Source organism: Schistocerca gregaria, chromosome 2 (assembly GCF_023897955.1).
Source record: "Schistocerca gregaria isolate iqSchGreg1 chromosome 2, iqSchGreg1.2, whole genome shotgun sequence".
Classification (NCBI taxonomy): Eukaryota; Metazoa; Arthropoda; class Insecta; order Orthoptera; family Acrididae; genus Schistocerca; species Schistocerca gregaria.
Window position 1 is genome coordinate 340,263,631 of NC_064921.1, and position 20,480 is coordinate 340,284,110.

Genomic DNA, 20,480 nt, shown 5'->3' on the forward strand with positions numbered 1-20,480 from the left:
ATAATTTGTGCTGATGCCTCTGTTGCCCCACTACTGGCCTTTATTAGTTTTCCACATATATCATGTGGATAAAACGCCTCTGGCAGCCACTACAGCTGGTTAACTTTGCTTCTTATTACAGAGAGACACAAAACACAGGGTGACATCCAACTATTTTACTTGTCCAACCAGCGGATTTTCCTTCCTATATTAACAGCCATAATAAAAGTCAACTATGACAGTATGTTTCAGTGCCTGACTGATGTTAATTATGGAAGCCATCAAATGGTCTTGAAATCAAACCACTTTGCATCTGTTAGTGTTTTAAATAATTAAATAAATCATTACTTGATGTATTCTTCAAGTAATACACGGAAGTAAAATATTCCTTATAAAATTGGCCAGGTGCGAGTAGGACACGCACACTGAAGTGTCCATACAGACTTAATTACATATGTAGGCAGTCCACCCATTCCGTAAATCGAGAATATCAACGATGTTTGCTGTTATCGACATTGACACTCGCAAGACATCGGTCCTTGGGATTCCAAGTCTTTCGAGGATGTTTTGGATCAATAGGAACTCAACATCTGTGGTCATCAGTCCCCTAGAACTTAGTACTACTTAAACCTCTCTAACCTAAGGACACCACACACGTCCATGCCCGAGGCAGGTTTCGAACAAGCGTCTAGAACCGCTCGGCCACAACGTGTGTATTAAGACCTAGGGCTAAACGACCATAAAGAAAAGGGAAGAGTGACTGAGACTTCAATGCTTTAGTTAGCGTCACAGACAGAGATGTCGACAATGAGCATCGTGCTATAATGCTGCTGTACTTCTGCAGCCATGGAAGGAATAATGTATCAAAAACTTTTTAGAGTCTTATTAGGTACATTTTTTCTATCTCATGTCATGTATTGTGGTAATGATGTATGTGAAGTGAATGATATAGAAATTCGGAAGGGTTTTGTTTATTTATATGTCTGTGCATTTTGCGGGATAGTCTACTAAAGTCTTTTGAGTGCGAGAATGCTACACCACTTTATGGTTGCTGATTCACAGATTTGATGTTTTCTAATTTTGAGGTTATAATGTGCGGATGAATTGCATTCTTCTGATATGTTAACAGTTAACAGAGGGATATTATGTGTGTCATTTATCTGAATTGACTTTGCTGTCTTGTTAGTACAGCAATTTGGGCGTTTGCTTTGTTTTATAATGAACTTCAGATGGCAGAAAATAGCATTTGGTTCTTTTGTTGTATGAATATAGTTGTGAGTGCAGTATGACTACGAGTATTCTCAGGCTATAAAGTTAGATGGAACATTGGAAGAGAAAGTAACTCATAGTATGCATGTAGTGTAGCATAGGACAGATTGAGGTAGACAAATGGTTTTTGCAGACAGTGATTTTTGCAAGTGTTCTTTTGTGGTATGACAGGACATCCTTATGACACAACCGTATTTTCATACGGTAGGACTTCACTGGGCATACTCAGTCTATGACCAGTTGAGCCGGCCGCGGTGGTCTCGGGGTTAAGGCGCTCAGTGCGGAACCGCGCGACTACTACGGTCACAGGTTCGAATCCTGCTTCGGGCATAGATGTGTGTGGTGTCCTTGGGTTAGTTAGGTTTAAGTAGTTCTAAGTTCTAGGGGACTGATGACCACAGATGTTAAGTCCCATAGTGCTCAGAGCCATTCGAACCATTTGACCAGTTGAAGCTATTATCACCTGCTACGAGCAGGGACGCTCAAGGGACAGCTCATTTTGAACTAAGGAGCAGCGAAATATTACTGAATGGAACTCTCTGTGACATTTTGGGATCGACTTTTTCGCTCTGAATCTACTGTGCTGTAGTTACCTGACAATCAGGTAACCTAATCTACTTGAATAATAAATCAGAAAGCACTATACTTCGTTTTCTCGACAAGCTTATAGCTACACAGAACGAGTGCATTAGCGTGGAATAGATATTCCAGAAGATTCAACAATAACGCAGCAGGTACCTGTGACAGGTCATGGCAATATGAATTTCGTCCTCACTTGTACAGCCTATGTTCATCAGTAGAGGAGAGCCATCCGTCCGCCACCTGAACTTAAGTCCATTACCTACCAACACAGTGGATTGGCCACAAGGTTTGAACAAGTAAGGGTGCAGCAGTCACCACGTACTGTATGATGGGGTGTACAGGGAGGGAGGACAGTCAATGTGGAAAGTGTAAAGAAGAATGTTGGCAAAGAAGACCCATAACAGCAAGAGAAAAATATAGACACAATAGTACCATGCTAACAAGGCATAGTTTTTAGCAGTAGCCTGAGAACAGGGCGAGGAGGTGTTACAGCATCACCTGCAGACGACACTTCGCAACCTTCATCTACATATACGTAATCTGATATTCACAATAAAGTGCCTATCAGAGGGTTCAATAAACCACCTTCAAGCTGTCTCTCTACAGTTCCACTCTCGAATAGCTCTCGGGAAAAACGAGCTCTTAAATTTTTCTGTGCGAGCCATGATTTCTCTTATTTTATCGTGATGATCATTTCTCCCTATATAGGTGGGTGCCAACAGAATGTTTTCTAAATCGGAGGATAAAACTGGTGATTGAAATTTCATGAGAAGATCTTGTCGCAACGAAAAAGGCCTTTGTTTTAATGATTTCCACTCCAATTCACGTATCATGTCTGTGACACTATCTCCCCTATTTCGCGATAATACAAAACGAGCTGCCCTTCTATGTACTTTTTCGATGTCATCCGTCAGTCCCACCTGATGCGGATCCCACACCGCCCAGCAATACTTCAGAATAGGGCGGACAAGCGTGGTGTAAGCAGTCTCTTTAGTAGACCTGTTCTGCCAGTGAATCGCAGTCTTTGGTTTACTCTACCCTCAATATTATCTATGTGATCGTTCCAATTTCGGTTATTTGCAATTGTAATCTCTAAGTATTTAGTTGAATTTACAGTCTTCAGATTTGTGTGACTTATCGCGTAATGGAAATGTAGCTGATTTCTTTTAGTACTCATATGAATAACTTCACACTTTTCCTTATTCAGGGTCAATTGCCACTTTTCACACCATACAGGTATCTTACCTAAATCATTTTGCAATGCGTTTTGATCATCTGATGACTTTACACGACAGTAAATGACAGCATCACCTGCAAACAATCTAAGACGGCTACTCAGATTGTCTCCTATGCCGTTAATATAGATCAGGAACAATAGAGGACCTATAACACTTCCTTGGGGAACGCCGAATATTACTTCTGTTTTACTCGATAACTTTCAGTCTATTACTACGAACTGTGACCTTTCTGAGAGGAAATCACTAATGCTGTCGCACAACTGATGCGACACTCCGTAGACACGCAGTTTGGTTAGAAGACGTTTGTGAGGATCGGTGTCGAAAGCCTTCCGGAAATCTAAAATTATGGAATCAATTTGACATCCCCTATCGATAGCACTTATTACTTCATGATGAAGAGCTACTTGTGTTTCACAAGAACGATATTTTCTGAAACCGTGCTGACTATGTTTCAAAAATTGTTTTCTTCGAGATACTTTATAATGTTCGAATACAGTATATGTTCCAAAACCCTACTGCAAATCGACGTTAGTGATATAGGCCTGTAATTCAGCGGAGTACTTCTACTTCCCTTTTTGGGTATTGGTGTGACTTAAGCAATTTTCCAGTCTTTCTGTACGGATATTTTTGTGAGCGAGTGGCTGTATAAAACTGCTAAATATGGAGCTATTTCATCAGCATAGTCTGAGAGGAACCTGACTGGTATACAATCTGGACCAGAGGCCTTGCCTTTATGAAGTGATTTAAGCTGAGTCGTTACTCCGAGGATATCTAATTCTATGTTTCTCATCTTGGCAGCTGTTCTTGATTGGAATTCAGGAATATTTACTTAGTCTTCTTTGGTGAATGAGTTTCGGAAAACCGTGTTTAATAACTCTGCTTTAGTGGCACTGTCATCAGTGACTTCACCGTTGTTACCGCGCAGTGAAGGTATGGATAGCGTCTTGCTACTGGTGTGCTTTATGTATGACCAGAATCTCTTTGGGTTTTCTGCCAGTTTTTGAGACAGAATTTCGTTGTGGAAATTATTAAAAGCATCTCGTACTAAAGTATGCGCCATATTTTGAACTTCTGTAAAACTTTTCCAGTCTTGAGGATTTTGCATTCTTTTAAATTTGGCATGCTTTTTCCTTTGCTTCTGCAACAACGATCTGACCCGTTTTGTGTACCATGGGGGATCAGTGCCATCACTTATTAATTTATGTGCTGTCGATACAAGGTGCACCTGTAAACTCCTGTTATTGGGTGCAAGAATACTGATGGCGCAGTAGTTTACACCACCGCAGTCTGCTGTACTAGGACTGGTTTTCCACAGGACATGACACAGAGCTGCACTTTTGGAGACACCTACATGGCATGAAATCATAACATATCTCACCAGAGCATCTGTAACTGTCCACCGTTAAGCCATTAGCACTACTCATGCTTCGACTGGGTCCTGGACGTGACTGCAGCCGCCGTGGTGACAGTCTCCTTGCTACCCATCAGTCCAATTTGCGGCCGAGCACCTTCCAACTCAACAGGCAGTGAGATCAGTTAGACCTGATGGTTCTGTGCCTCGAGCTGGTGCCATCAAGAGGAGGCCATGTCTAGGGCGTCATCGCCTGACCCCTTATCGAATTCAAGAGTCCTAGGTTCAGCAACAGTTTCCATTCCGCATGACCAGCTGTCTGGCAGTCCTGCTTGAGCTTGCTAGCTGCAGGGTGAGGCCTTCTTTGCGTTACTGAGGAATCTTCTCCAGCTGCTGCTCTTCCACTGAGGCAGCAACCCACTGCTTAATATATACACCCGCTTCCAAGGGGTCACAAACGCCGCAGGCGAGTTGTGCCTGCTGCCCAGAGGACCTCTCGCTCCGATGGGATGCCAACTTCGACATTTTGTATGGAAGTCATGACGAATAAAAAATATTTCTGCTCTCCTGACTCCGCACTCGCCGTGGTAGTGGTAGTATGCAGTCCATAGTTCTCACACACACAATTCTGGGAAGAAGAAGCGTTGCTGGCTAATACCAGATGTAGAAGTACTAAACCAAAATTTCCGTATAGATGGTGCTAGCCGTCAGTGCAGGGCCAATGAGGTCGCGTCTGTAATGCCATCTGATTCCTGTAAAGGTTCACGACGAATGTCAACACGCAGTAACCCAAGTTCCATACATCGGTATCTAGTTCAAACCCGTAAACATGTCGAGTTTTGTGCCTACGAACTACGATAAGCGGACAGCATTGGCTTTCTGTTATCATTTGAAGAAAACTGCTGCAGAATCGCATCGAATGCTTGTCGAGGCTTTCGGCGAACATGCTCTTGGACAAATACAGTGTTTTGAGTGGTTGAAATTCAAAAGTAGTGATTTTGAAGTGAGATACGACGAGCGCGGGAAACCACCGAAAAAGTTCGAAGACAATGAATTTCATTCCTTATTGGATGAAGATGATACTCAAACTAAATAGGAACTCGCGGAACAATTGAATGCGACGCAGAAAGCCGTTTCTCTTTGGTTGAAAGCCATGGGGAAAGTGCAGAAAGTGGTAAAATGGGTTCTGCAGAAACTGAATGAAAGACAGAAAGCAAATCGAAGGACCACTTGTGAAATGCTGCTCGTCAAATACAAAAGAAAGTCGTTTGTCCGTCGAACAGTGACGAAAAATGGATCTATTTTGAGAATCCTAAGCGTCGTAAATCATGGGTGAATTCAAGCAAACCAGCGACATCCACTGCAAGACCACATCGTTTTGGACAGAAGACAATGCTCTGTGTTTGGTGGGATCAGAAGGGTGGCATCAATTATCAGCTGCTAAAACCTGGTGAAACCGTTAACACTGATCGCTACGAACAGCAGATGGTCGGTTTCAATCGAGCATTACGTGAAAACAGCCGGAATATGAGAAAGTGCGACACAAAGTCATATTGCTCCATGATAACGAACCATCACACACAGTAAAACGGGTAGAGGAAACGATAAAGGCGTTCAATTGGGAAATACTAGGACATGCGGCTTATTGTCCAGACTTGGCTCCGTGCGATTGTCATATATTTGCAACACTGGGGCACGCTCTCGCTGAACAACGCTTGAATTCGTATGAAAATACACGAAAATGGCTCGCTGACTGGTTCGCTTCAAAAAAAAAATTTTTTTTTTTCGGCGTTGCGTTCATAGTCTGCCTGAGAGGTGGCAGAAATGTGTAAATAGCAATGGAGATCATTTTGAATTAAATATTGTTTATCAGTTTCAAACAACAGACGTGTTATTATTGGAGCCAATTGCGGTTTAATACTTCTACACCTGGTGTCGGTGCCTGCATCGCCGACACCATTACAATTCATCGCTGTCTCGATAAGAGTAATTAAATGGGATGATTAACGCAATAAGTGGCTAATCATGTTGTACCTCCTGATGATGACTGTTTGGGGTAGGCCACTTATCCCTCTTGCTCTTCTAATCACTTCGTTACACACTGTCGGTCTGTAGTACCCACAACATTCTCCTCCAACACCACATCCCGAAAGCTTCCAGTTTTTTCCGACTTCCTCAGCGTCAGATTTCTACCCACACACACGTGTGCTCTTTAAAAATCGTTTCCTGACAATGAGAGGTAAGTAGCGTTCTTTGTTGGGTACATCTGCCGTATTTGTACCATCCACTGTGATACAACTTACGAGTTACCTGATCATAGTCACTTACACCAGCTTTTCGCCTTGAAGGTACATGGCTGCAGTTTTCCTTCTCTCGTGTTGTTCGGAGATTTTTATTTTGCTTCTGTTGATCTTCATCTCGCGCTCCTCTATTAAGACTCGATCCATTTGGAGTCACCCCTTCCCCTCTCTACTTCGTCTTCATTTCTACCTAGTAAGCTGTTGCCATATGCAAAACTGATCGTTCTGAAACATTCTCCATTAATTGTTATCTCAATGTGCTACGAATTTGATCATTGCATTTTCGATGTACAAAAATTAGTAATAGTGGAGACCAGTCACATCCTTGTCTGACTCCTTTTAAAATCTCGGGCTCCTCTATGACAGTATTGCGATTCTTGTAAAACAGTGGCATTATAATTTTATCTTTGTAGTCTACTCCAGTATTCTTCGTTTGAACAATTTCTGTTGCTTGAGCTCAGGAGTACTTCTTACGTGTACTTCCGTGTCTCTTCCGTATCTTAACCAAAAGACGTGTGGGCTGGAATGAGAACGGGGCGTCTTGGAACTAACTGTCAATTTTACAAATTCTGGAACTAGTATAAGTGCACTACGAGAGTGTATTTGTTCACTCTTCTTTTGTATACCTTCTCCTATGAGAAGGGCAAAATAGACTCACGCTTTAGTTTTAATTAGCATGGCTAAGAGAAAATCTTCGTCAATTTGCCTCCGAATCCAACGCTTCACGTTACCGCCATCATCTCTACACACATTGCTCGCTGGGCCAGATGAAAGTTATTTTGTTTACGTTTCAGTTTCGACGGTTTGGTTGCTAGAACCAACTCCAACAACAATGGATGTGAGAGACTTTGGCAGAATCTATAACGCTGTCTTCTCAGTGTCTTCTCGGGGTGAGGGGCTATTTTAAGTGTTGAATGGCCACAATCGAGCAAAAACACCGCGTCCAGAAAACAAACACAAAATAGTTTAACAGCGGTACTTGACTTATCATACCTTTCTTTATCCGGTTTTGAAACAAAACGTTTACAAAAGTCTCCACACACTTAAAAACCAGGCGGCTCTTTTCTTAATCTAATGATGGCACTCCTTGCAAGATGTGACTTATATTTCAGCGTATTTATTCACTTTCTCAATACAAGATCATTATCCAAACCGACTGAATGCATGGCAGGCTGACGTTGGCTGTTGCCAGCGCGGCGATCAGCGAGATCGCTGAGAAGCAGCAATGGCTGGCGAGCACAACTCTCTCGACGCGAGTTCGCGGCTTCATTGCCGCGTGTATGGCTCCGTAATTTCACACGTACTGCTAAAACGGGCAAAGAAAGGCTGCGAATTCGCGCAGAGCATCGTAAAAACTCTTTAAATTTCGTTTGGGACAAATAGGAGAAAACGTCAGAGACTGTAATGTCAGAATGAGGGAGGCTAAGTGGTCATTTCGAAGAAAGAGCCGTTTGTAACGCCCCCTACATCTTTACTGGGAACAGGGCGAGTGCGCTGCAGCACAAGAGTCATGGTTTCCCTTGGAAATGCTGGCATATGTCAAATGTTATCGTTAGCCAAGCACTAACCATCCATTGTCATCCAGAAGTCTTGTTGTCACCATCGGTGTGTAATCCTGCCTCGATAAGCTACATCTACATTTGTACTCCGCAAACCACCTTATGATGTGAGGTAGAGGGTACTTTGTGCTCCACTGTCACTTCCCCCTTTTTCCTGTTCCTGTGGCGAATGATTTGCAAGAAAAACGATTACCGGTAAGCCTCCATATGGGCTCGAATCTCTATAATTTTATCTTCATGGTCCTTTCGTGAGATATACCTGGGTGGAAGCAACATATTGGTTGACTATTCTATGAACATAAGCTCTTGGAATTCTCTCAGTAGATCATACCGTGATACAGAAAGCCTCTTGCAGCGTCTGCGACTGGAGCTGAAGGCTCCAGAAAAGCACCCGTTATCACCTTATCTCATATGTCGCCTCACATTAATGCTCTACTTTGAAGTGCGCGTTGCTGCTTCTATTGTGCGCAGTTGACACGTTCGTCTACAGAATAATGATGTAGACTATTCAGTGACAAATTCAGTTTTTATCTACAGACGAACGGAAGACCTTAAGCTACATTTGAACCATCGCGTTCCCGAATATGAGACGCATATCTTACTATTGCACCAGCTCTCTCAGTCTAATAACTTTCTGAATCGAGAGAAGACCACAAACCACGCGTTCGCTGGAACATCTTGAGAAATTAAAAATACTTCCTGAACTGAAATTCGAACATGGTCCTCTTTCGCTGGGGCGTTCACATAACTGAGCCTAAGATTCGAGTCAAAACGGCACTTTGTAAATACCGTATCTCTCTCATATCACTTCAAACCAAGAAACGAAAGATACTGACAGATTGAAGCCTTGAGTGGTGCACAGGAGGCGTGCTTGGAGGATGCCACTGCTAGAGATTTATCCGTCAGTGGGAAAGCACCAAGTTCAATTAAGGGTTCGGCACACAGTTTAATCTTTCAGGAAGTTTGACTACACAATACACATCGCCTGAGAGTGAAAGAATCACCCGCAGTAGCTCACTGCACAGCACCACAGGGCAAGAACGCGTTGTGAGAAGGCACTATATAATTTCCAGTTGTTTATGGTTCTGGCCCTGAGTCGCAAAAGTTAATCACGGAGTTTGTAGAAGAAGTAGAAGCGTTCAAATACCCTTCCGTCCATCTCGCTGTAGATTTGCCTAAATAACTTCAAGCGAATGCCGGGATGTGTAATTAAAAAATTTTCCGACCCATGACTGTCAAATGCGAGCAAGTGTTCCACACCAAGTGCCTTCTTTTGTGTCATGGCCTGACAGAAACTAGGCAGATCACTGCCGCGAATCACGATGCGTGTGACAGCTGAGATCGACTGTAGCTCGACAGACGAAAACACGCGAGAGAAATCACGTTGCGACACCAAGTAACGTGAACTCGTGAATCGTCTTGAACAACAACACACGATCTAAACTACACTGTCTGCCAAAAAATGTGAAAGCACCCACTAGAAAGAGTTGGATTTAATTTAACGTTATATGACGGTAGTATCTGTTCCCGAAAGAAAAGTTACCGTAGATGACCATGCAGCTTTCCTAGAAATGAAATGATAATTAAATGGACACCCTAGCTGCAAACAAGCGTTGATGTACTTCATTGGGGACATGTTGAAAATGTGTGCCCCGACCGGGAGTCGAACCCGGGATCTCCTGCTTACATGGCAGACGCTCTATCCATATGAGCCACCGAGGGCGCAGAGGATAGTGCGCCTGCAGGGACTTAAACCTTGCACGCTCACCGTGAGACCCACATTCCCAACATGTGCACACCACGAGTAATTAATCTGCCACGAGTAATGAGTATGATGGGCAAACATCTACTAGGCGCCCTACGAATGTAGTTGTGTGGACATGTTGGGAATGTGGGTCCCACGGTGAGCGTGCAAGGTTTAAGTCCCTGCAGGCGCAAAATCCTCTGTGCCCTCGGTGGCTCAGATGGCTAGAGCGTCTGCCATGTAAGCAGGAGATCCCGGGTTCGGGTCCCAGTCGGGGCACACATTTTCAACATGTCCCCAAAGAAGTACATCAACGCCTGTTTGCAGCTAGGGAGTCCATTTAATTATCATTTCATTAATTTAACGTTGTACAGGCACCCACCATCGGCAGGCATGTAAACGATTAGAGCTGCAATTCTCTGTGACAGGCAGGACTACCAACAGAGTGCATTTGTGCTGTTCGAAATTAGAGTTGTCACCAGGCATGGTGGGGTACATAAAAGGCGTAAACAGCGTCTAATGTTGAGAGATCACAGCGTTATAAGCACCTGACAGAGCTTGAAAAGGGGCCTCTTTATGGGTGTCCATTTGTCCAGCTGGTCGGATTGTACAATATACAGGTATGTTTGGCATTCGAATGTAACAGTCGACCGTTGGTGGACATCAAGGGAACATGAGTGCAGCCAAATTCGTCGTCGAAATTCCTGTCGCCCCGTCTGACCACTATAAGGGGGGATGACCGTACTGTGCACCAAGTACATCATAACCCCGTCACAAGTGCATCTGCCATCCGAGAACAAGTAATGGACTCCCTGTAACATTCTGTGTAATTCCACATCACTGGTCGGAGAGCAGCAGGCGGACTATGTAATTAAAATCCCAAAAGTAGGCCGCCGGTAACTCCACAATGCAGGATGCTGTGTATGGAGTGGTGCCATCACAAGGAATAGGCACTACTGATTGATAGCATCGCGCTGTGTTCAGCGATGGGCAGCGGTTCTGCACTTCCACGGGTGACCATCGCCGACGAGAAGGGCGTCGACCTGAGGAGAGGCCTCATTCTTCCAATATTTTGGTGAGGCACTGCAGTATTAGTCCTGGCCTCATGGTGGCCGTCGGGTATGACTCCAGGTCACGGCTGGTGGTGACTGAGGGCACTCGGGTGACACAACAGTACGTTACTGACATCCTACGCCCTCATGTGTTACCTCTCATGTAACACTATCGTGGAGCCATTTTTAGCGTTCCATGCCTCAATTTTAAAAATGGAATACCTATGTGATCGCTTTGTTACCCGTCATTCTGTGTGTCTATCTGCCTCTTGCGAGCCCTTTTCCTCACGAACGGTTAGATGTATCAAGTTTAAATACACTAGAGAGCCAAAGAAGTTGGTACACCTGCCTAATAACGTGTACGGCCCCCGGCCCCCGCGAGCACACAGAAGTGTCACAACACGACTGGCACGGACTCGACTAATCACTGATGTAGTGCTGGAGGGAACTAACACCATGGATACTGCAGGGCTGTCTATAAATCCGTGGGCTGGAAATCTCTTCTGAACAGCACGTTGCAAGGCATCCCACATATACTCAATAATGTTCATGTTTGGGGAGTTTGGTGGCCAGCGGAAGTACTTAAAATCAGAAGAGTGTACCTCGAGTCACTCTGTAGCAATTCTGGACGTGCGGGTGACGCATTGTCTGCTGGAATTATCCAATTCCGTCAGAATGTACAACGGACATGAATGGATGCAGGCGATCAGACAGGACGCTTACCTAAGAGTCACCCGTCAGAGTCGTATCTAGACGCATCAGGATACCATATCGCTCCAAATGCATACGCCCCACACTATTACAGAGCTTCCACCAGCTTGAACAGTCCCTTGCTGAAATGCAGTGTCACCGGCCGCGGTGGCCGTGCGGTTCTAGGCGCTCCAGTTCGGAACAGCGCTGCTGCTACGGTCGGGGGGGTTCGAATCCTGCCTCGGGCATGGATGTGTGTGATGTCTTTAGGTTTAAGTAGTTCTAAGTCTAGGGGACTGATGACCTCATATGTTGATATGTTGAGTCCCATAGTGCTCAGAACCATTTGAACCATTTTGAAATGCAGTTCCATGGATTAAATGCGGTTGTCTCCATACTCGTTCACGCCCATCCGCTCGAGACAATTTGAAACAAGACTTGTCAGACCAGGAAACATGTTTCCAGTCATCAACAGTCTAATGTCGGTGTTGAAGGGCCCAGACAAGGCGTAAAACTTTGTGCCATGAAAGGGCTGCACTTCTGTCACGTTGAATGATTCTTTTTAGTCGTCGTTGATCCCGTTCTTGCAGGATTTTTTTCTGGCTGCAGCGATGTCGGAGATTTGGTGTTTTACCAGATTCCTGAAATTCACGGTACATTCATGGACTGGCCGTACGAGAAAATCCCCACTTCATCGCTACCTCCGAGATACTATGTCACATAGCTCGTGCGGGACTATACCACCACGTTCAAACTTACTTAAATCTTGATAACCTGCCACTGTAGCAGCAGTAACCGATCTACCAACTGCACCAGACACTTGTCGTCTTATATAGGTGTTGCCGACCACAGCACAATGTTCCGGCTGATTACATATCTCTGTATTTGAAAACGCATGCCTAGACCAGTTTCTTTGGCGCTTCAGTGTATACATCACATATTAAGGTCTACGGTCCCCTGCAAGTGTAAAAATTTAAAGCTTCTAAATCACTATATCAAAAGATACGGCCATTTACGTCACATATTTTGATCATATTGGAGTTTTCAGCTCAGTTCCCTAGCGTGCACAAAAATAATACTGAATTAAAGATGGGTTCGCCATCTTTCAAGAACACAAACTACGCACATTAAAAAAAGTTTTGCATCACCCTGGTTCCCAGAACTTCTTACGATTGGCTTGGACTGTGGACATTGTATCACAGACACAGTCCCCTTGACTGTTCAGAGATGCCACTAAACCCGCCCAAAGATGTAAACAACCATGCATGAGCAGCGCCTATTAGACGAAGGGGGTCTGACAGCCGATCAGTTCCATTCATTCCATCAGAATGGAGGTACACGCTCGTGTTGTCTGTAGTTCAACTATGCCTACACGGTCAATACCGCAGTTCGATCGCATCCGATGGACCCAAGAACATGCCGAATGAACCGCTCAGAATTGGCATCACGTCGCATATACCTTCAACCAGACAATCCTCAGAGACGTGTTTGGAGGCGACCCGGTCAGGCTGAACACCAGAGACACACTGTCCAGCGGGTGCAGCAAGGTGGAGGTTCCCTGCTGTTTTGGGGCGGCATTATTTAAGCCCGGCGTACGCCTCTGGTGGTCATGAAGGCGCTGTGACGGATGTACGATACGTGAATGGCATCCTCCGAGCGATAGTGCAACCAAGTCAGCAGCATATTGGCGAGGCATTCGTCTTCATGGACGACAATTCGCGCCCCCATCGTGCACATCTTGTGAATTACGTCCTTCAGGATAACGACAACGCTGGACTGGAGCATGTTCTCCAGACACGAACAGTATCGAACATATCTGGGATAGATTGAAAAGGGCTGTTTATGGACGACGTGACCCACCAACCACTCTGAGGGATCTACGCCGAATCGCCATTGATTTGTGGGTCAATCTGGACCAACAGTGCCTTGATGAACTTGTGGATAGTATGCCTCGAAGAATACATCCCTGCATCAGTGCAAGAGATGTGCTACTGGGTATTAGAGGTAGCGGTGTGTACAGCAATCTGGATCGCTACCTCTGAAGGTCTCGCTGTATGGTGGTACAACATGCAATGTGTGGTTTTCTTGAGCAATAAAAAGGGCGGAAATGATGTTTTTGTTGATCTCTATTCAAATTTTCTGTACAGGTTCCGGAACTCTCGGAACCGAGATGACGCAAAACTCAAAGTTGTGGCATTCCCAGTGTTTTTTTAGTTATTTTCCTGAAATACTCACATACAGGTTATTTTTAGGTTAACAAATATGATACATCAGATTTTGTTATCATTTAAATTGTATGTGCACGTTACCTTTTATTTTACTATATATATGTCCTGTGACTGCCAACCAAAATCAACCACAGATCTATATTAGTACACCATGTCATCTGCACTAATTTGTTTTTGTTTATCAAAGAATGGTTCAAATGGCTCTGAGCGCTATGGGACTCAACAACTTAGGTCATAAGTCCCCTAGAACTTAGAACTACTTAAACCTAACTAACCTAAGGACATCACACACATCCATGCCCGAGGCAGGATTCGAACCTGCGACCTTAGCAGTCCCGCGGTTCCGGACTGCAGCGCCAGAACCGCACAGCCACACAGACCGGCTTTTGTTTATCATCCAATCTTTAATATGTAGGTTCTGTTAAAATTCGTGGCATATACCAGTTTTGACGTTACCATTATAGTATTTTGCTAGTCATTAGCTGAGCAAGTTTGTTTTTATGTACCAAATTTGTTTTTTTGTAATTGAGCTGAACCCGTGGACATAGATAAAAGCTTTATAGCTTAGGTATAAGGAACTATTTTGACAGAGTTTACTCGTACGTTTTCTTCTGCTCGTTTGTCAATACTGCCTCCTGTTATGTTGCTGTGGCTTGCTCACATGTTTCACTGAAGAAGACTTCTGTGCCAACCTCTTCATCGCAAATTAGCGCTTGCAACCAACGTGCTCAATTATTTGTTGGATTTATTCCACTCTCTGTTTTCCTTCACAGCTTATACTTTCTACAGCTCCCTCTAGTATCATGGAAGTCATTCCCTGATGTCTTAACAGATATGTCATCCTGTCCGTTCTATATGTCACTGTTTCCCATATATACCTTTTTCCTCGCCGATTCTCCAGAGAACCTCCTCATTTCTTACCTTATCAGTGAACCTAATTGCAACATTTTTCTGCAGCACCGCATCTCAAATACTTCGATTCTCTTCCGTTCTGGTTCTCCCACAGTCCTTGTCTCACTACCACACAATGCCGTACTCCAAACGTATAAGGGGTATTCAAATGCAACCAGGTCACTAGTGTTAAGTAACGGTAACGATTTTGTTAATTCAAAAATGTAATTACACATAGTGCACAAACTCAAAAATAGTCGCCAAAACTGTTTGCTCATTTATCCCATTGTGACACTAGCCAGTCGATTCCATCCTTGAAGAAGCTAGTAGGCTGCGGTCGGATCCAGGCTTGGACCCAGCCACCCACTTCGTCGTCCGTTGCGAATCGATGTCCGTGAATAGCTTGTTTTAGAGGTACAAACACATGAAAGTCACACGCTGAAAGGCTGTCCAAGACTAAAGCATTCACTTCCGTAACCATTTCCGGTGTGATGACACGATGAGCGAGTCCAAGACGAGGGACGAGCATCGTCTTCCAGTAACTCGCACCCCTCAAGGAACCGTTTGCGCCATTCCACAACATTTGAACGACTCAGACTGCACTCACCGTACACAGCCTTCATACGCCGATACATTTCACGGCCTGCAACTCCCTCCGCCGCCAATAATCGAACCATTCCTCGTTGTTCCTGCTTACCCGCCTGCACGTTCCGTAGTGGACCTTCTCTTCGGCGTGAAACCACACTGGCGCTATGAAATATCAAACGGTGCGCACGCTCAGTCTCTCTACCAATAAATGTCACCACCACACCCGCAGTTATGTGGTGCTACCATACGTGTAAGGCAAGGGTAGATGCAATGACCAGGTTTCATTTGAATGAACTTCATACATTCTCAGAAATTTCTTCCTCAAATTAAGGCCTATGTTTGATACTAGCAGACTTCTCTTGGCCAGGAATGCCCTTCTTGGCAGTGCTAGTCTGCTTTATATGTCCTCCCTGCTCCGTCCGTCAGGGGTTACTTTATTGCCTAGGTAGCGGAATCCCTTAACTTCATCTGCTACGTGATCACTAATTCTAATGTTAAGTTTCTCACTGTTCTCATTTCTGCTATTGTTCATTACTTTCGACTTTCTTCGACTGACTCTAAATCCATATTGCGTACTCATTACACTTTCCATTCTATTCAGCAAATCCTGTAGTTCTCCTTTGTTTGCACTGAGGGCAGAAATGTCATCAGCAATCTTATCATTGATATCCTTACATCTTGAATTTTAATTCCACCTGAACCTTTCTTTTATTCCTGTCATTGCTTCTTCGATGTACAGATTGAAAGGTAGGGGCGAAAGTCTACATCCCTATCTTAACGTTTTTTGATCCATGCACTTCGTTTATGGTCTTTCATTCTTATTGTCCCCTCCTGACTCTTATACAAACTGTATATTACTCGTCTTTCCCTGTAGCTTATCCCTATCTTTCTCAGAATTTCGAACACCTTGTACTACTCGATATTTTCGAACGCTTTTTCAGGTCGACAAATTCTATGAACGTGTTTTGATTTTTGTAGCCTTACTCATCTGCAACGTCAGAACTATATCTCGGGTGCCTTTACCGATCCTACAGACAAACTGATCGTCATCTAACAGATCTTCACTTTTCCTTTCCTTTCTTCTGCACATTATTCCTATCAGCAACTTGCATGCATGAGCTGTTGAGCTAACTGTGCGATAATTCTCGCACTTGTCCGCTCTTGCAATCTTCAGAATTGTGTGTATGGTGTTTTTCCAAAATTCAGATGGTATATCGCCGACTGATACATGCTACACACCAACGTGAATATTCGTTTGTTGGCACTTTCACCGATGATTTTAGAAATTCTGGTGGAGTGTTATCTATTCCTACTGCCTTATTCGATCTTAAGTCTTCCAACGCTCTTTTAATTCCTAATTTAATACTGGATCCCCTCCCTCTTTTACATCGACTCTTTTTTCTTCTCCTATCACGTCGTCAGACAAGTCCCATAGAGGCCTTCAGTGTACTATTTCTATTTATTCGCTCTCTCCTCTGCATTTAACCGTGGAATTCTTGTTGCACTCTTAATGTTACCACCCTTGATTTTAATTTCACCGAAGGTTGTTTGCACTATTCTATATGCTGAGTCAGTCCTTCCGACAACCATTTCTTCTTCGATTTATTCACATTTTTCATGCATCCATTTTGTCTTAGCTTCCCTCCATTTTATATTCATTTCATTCCTCAGCGACTTGTATTTCAGTATTCTTGAATTTCCCAAAATATTTTTATACTTCCTTCTTCCGTCGATCAACTGAAGTATTTCTTCTGTTACCCAAGGTTTCTTTACAGTTACCTATTTGTACCTATGTTTTTCTTTCCAGCTTCTGTTATTGACCTTTTTAGAGATGTCCATTCGTCTTCAAACGAACTGCCTACTGAGCTATTCCTTCTCGCAGTATCTGTAGCGTAAGAAAACTTCAAGCGTACTTCTTCCTTTGTTAGTACTTCCGTATCATCCTTATTTGCGCTTTGGTTCTTCCCGACTGGTCTCTTAAACTTCAACCTACTCTTCATCACCAGTAAATTGTGATCTGAGCCTGTATCTGCTTCTGGGTACGCCTTACAATTCAATGCCTGATTATGAAATCTCTGCCTGACCATGATGTAATCTAAATGGGATCTTCCCGTGTCTCCCGGCCTTTTCCAAGTACACTTCCTCATCTCGTGACTCTTGAACAGAGTATTTGCTATTACTAACCGAAATTTATTGCAGAACTCAATTAGCGTTTCTCCTCTCTCATTCCTACTACTAAGCCCATATTATCCCGTAACATTTTCTTCTGTTCTTTCCCATACAACCGCATTATAGTCCCCCCCCCTGGCTTTTAAATTTTGTTCTCCATTTACGTACTGCATTACTCGTTCAATATCTTCAAATACGAGGGTCGTTCAATAAATAATGCCCCACATTTTTTTTTAAAGCCATTAATGTACATTGAGAAACGTCCTTGTTGGTACTTCACATCTGATATTTGTTCTGTGCGCCAGTGAAGTTACGAACCATTGTGACAGATGGCAAGCCGTAGTACAGCGTCAAAGTGGCGTCTACATACGACTCACGTTACAATAATAGGCGTACAGTTGGGCGTTGAGGGAAGAAAGTTAGAGCCTCAGGAAATGGAGAAACAGAGCTCCATGATCAGCCAGGCTCGGGACGTCCTGTCGCAGCCAGGCATGCTGAACAGAGAGGATGCTATTATCACTTCTCCAAATTGGGTTGGACGTCATTATCTCATCCACCTTACAGCCCAGACCTGGCACCCTCGGATTTCCATCTCTTTGGGCCGTTTAAAGATTCACTATGTAAAACACACTTTAAAGATGACGACAGTGTCAGTCATGCAGTGAAAACACGGCTACGCCTACAGGACTAGAGCTTTTACTAGTAGGGAATACATGCTCTTCCACAACGTTGGCGTACAGCCATACACCATGATGGAGACTACATAGAAAAATAGGACATGGACAAGATACATTGATATATATTGTCACCAAATTCTGACTCTTAACAATATGTTCTGAGATAAAAAATGTGGGGCATTCCTTATTGAACGACCCTCGTACTTTCTCTGTCTGTTCATCTTCTGCTTGCGACGTCGGCATGCATGCCTGAACTATTGTTGGTGTTGGTTTGCTGTTGTTTCTGATGAAAGAAACCAGTCGTTGAACTGACCACAGTAACTCACTCTCTATCCTGCCTTACTGTTCATAAGGAATCCTGCTCCCGTTCTGCCTTTTCTGCTGCTTCCGACACTTCTCTATGCCTAGTTGACCGGAAATCCTTCTCTTCTTTGCACTTCACTTCACAGACCACTACTGTATCTAGACTGTGTTCCCTTTTCAGATTTTCTAGCTTCCCTACCATGTTCAAACTTCTGACATTCCACGGCTCAGCTCGTTGAACCTTATCCTTTCGTTGGTTATTCAGTGTTTTTCTCATAGTCAACTCTCCCCTGGCAGTCCCCTCCCAGAGATCCGAATGGGGACCTAGCCAGAATCTTTTGTCAATGGAGGGATTAACGTGACACATTTTCAAATACAGGCCGCTTTTCGTGTGGATACATTTCATGTGTCTTTAATACAGTGGTGTTCTAATTTAGACATGTGGCTGATTTCGGTTGCTAGCCAAAAGACACACACAGTGTATAATAAAACACACATACAACTTAAATAATAACAACAAAATCTGACGCATTATATTCCATAACCTAAAAATAACCTTTATGTATGCATTTCAGGAAAATAATGAAAACCCACTGAGGATGCCACAACTGTGGTAAATATGTTTGGGTGATATAAAAAAACAATAATTCGTGTACTTGAAAAAAAGTGGACCCATCTTTAATTCATTAGTAATATATTTTGACACTCGAAAATTTACTCATCGAAACCTATAGGGTACTTCCCATTGAGAAGAATCATGAAAATCAGCAACAAGCAAGATTTCACAGTATAAGTAAATTAAAAACTCTGTAACATGTTGAATTGTAATTATATCACATACAAAGACCTTCTGCCATTTGAACGCACATTACATTCGTTATCCATCAGAAGCATAACCGATAAACATTACTGTACGCAAACATAAACTGTTAATTTGTAGTCACGTATTAGCAAAGAATTAAAAAATATTTTATTAAATCTTCTCTCTCTACAGATGTAAACTGAAGTCTCTTGCTCACTTCTTTCTGTACATCCGGCTAGTCTAAGGAACTACTGTATATAGTTTGGTACGGTATTGCCAGTACCAACATCGATAACAGACAAAAATTGTTGAAATTCTCGATTCCCAGGATGGATGAACTATGCATATATACATAATTAAGTTTGTGCAGAATACTCAGTGCGTGAGTTCTACACACAATTGGCCAATTTTTCCATATTGCACACATGGAATGTATCTCTCTGAACTGTCTGCGTGGTATTGAGGTGCTCATGTGCCCAATAAGATCCCCAAATCTCTTTCCATAGAGTACTTGCGGGACCATATCCGACGACAACTCTATCCCAGAGCCACAACGCGTGATCTCAAGGACAAGTTACAGCAGTTGTGAATCACCTTGCCTAGCAGAGAATACAACGGCTTTTTGGCAGGCCAGAGGGGAAACAACGTCATACTTACAGGTGGATTCATACTTTTTTTTAAAAAAATGCATAACATTGTACTGTCTGTAATAATGTCGTTTTATTTTGCTACTGGTTCGAATCTGAACCATAAACAACGGCGGCTGTACAGTGCACAAAAGTGGACAATGCGATAGTGCCAAAGGAAATACGAAGAACAGAAAAAACGTTAAATGATCAAAACACTCAGGAAAATTATCACAGATGTATCACATATCGTACATGCCTTAATGTAAGTTCACACAGGAAATCATAATTGCCAAGGTTATATTAAATAAAAAATTTTGACAAGATTAAAATATAATGGCACATTAACAGAAGGACTATAAATGATATGCAGAAATAGAAGTCAAATAACTTCAAAGTCAAAGATGACAGTCTTGACTGAAACAAAACAAG

At 43.3% G+C, this 20,480-nt stretch overlaps 1 protein-coding gene and 1 non-coding gene across 2 annotated transcripts in view; both read right to left on the bottom strand.

Annotated features, from left to right (window-relative positions):
- Window positions 1-20,480, bottom strand: part of LOC126337007 (uncharacterized) — a 702,260-nt gene that overhangs the window by 606,126 nt on the left and 75,654 nt on the right. The gene's annotated exons all lie outside the window — the stretch shown is intronic.
- On the bottom strand, window positions 9,927-10,001 carry Trnat-ugu (transfer RNA threonine (anticodon UGU)). The gene has a single exon. It is a non-coding gene; the product is annotated as a tRNA-Thr (tRNA).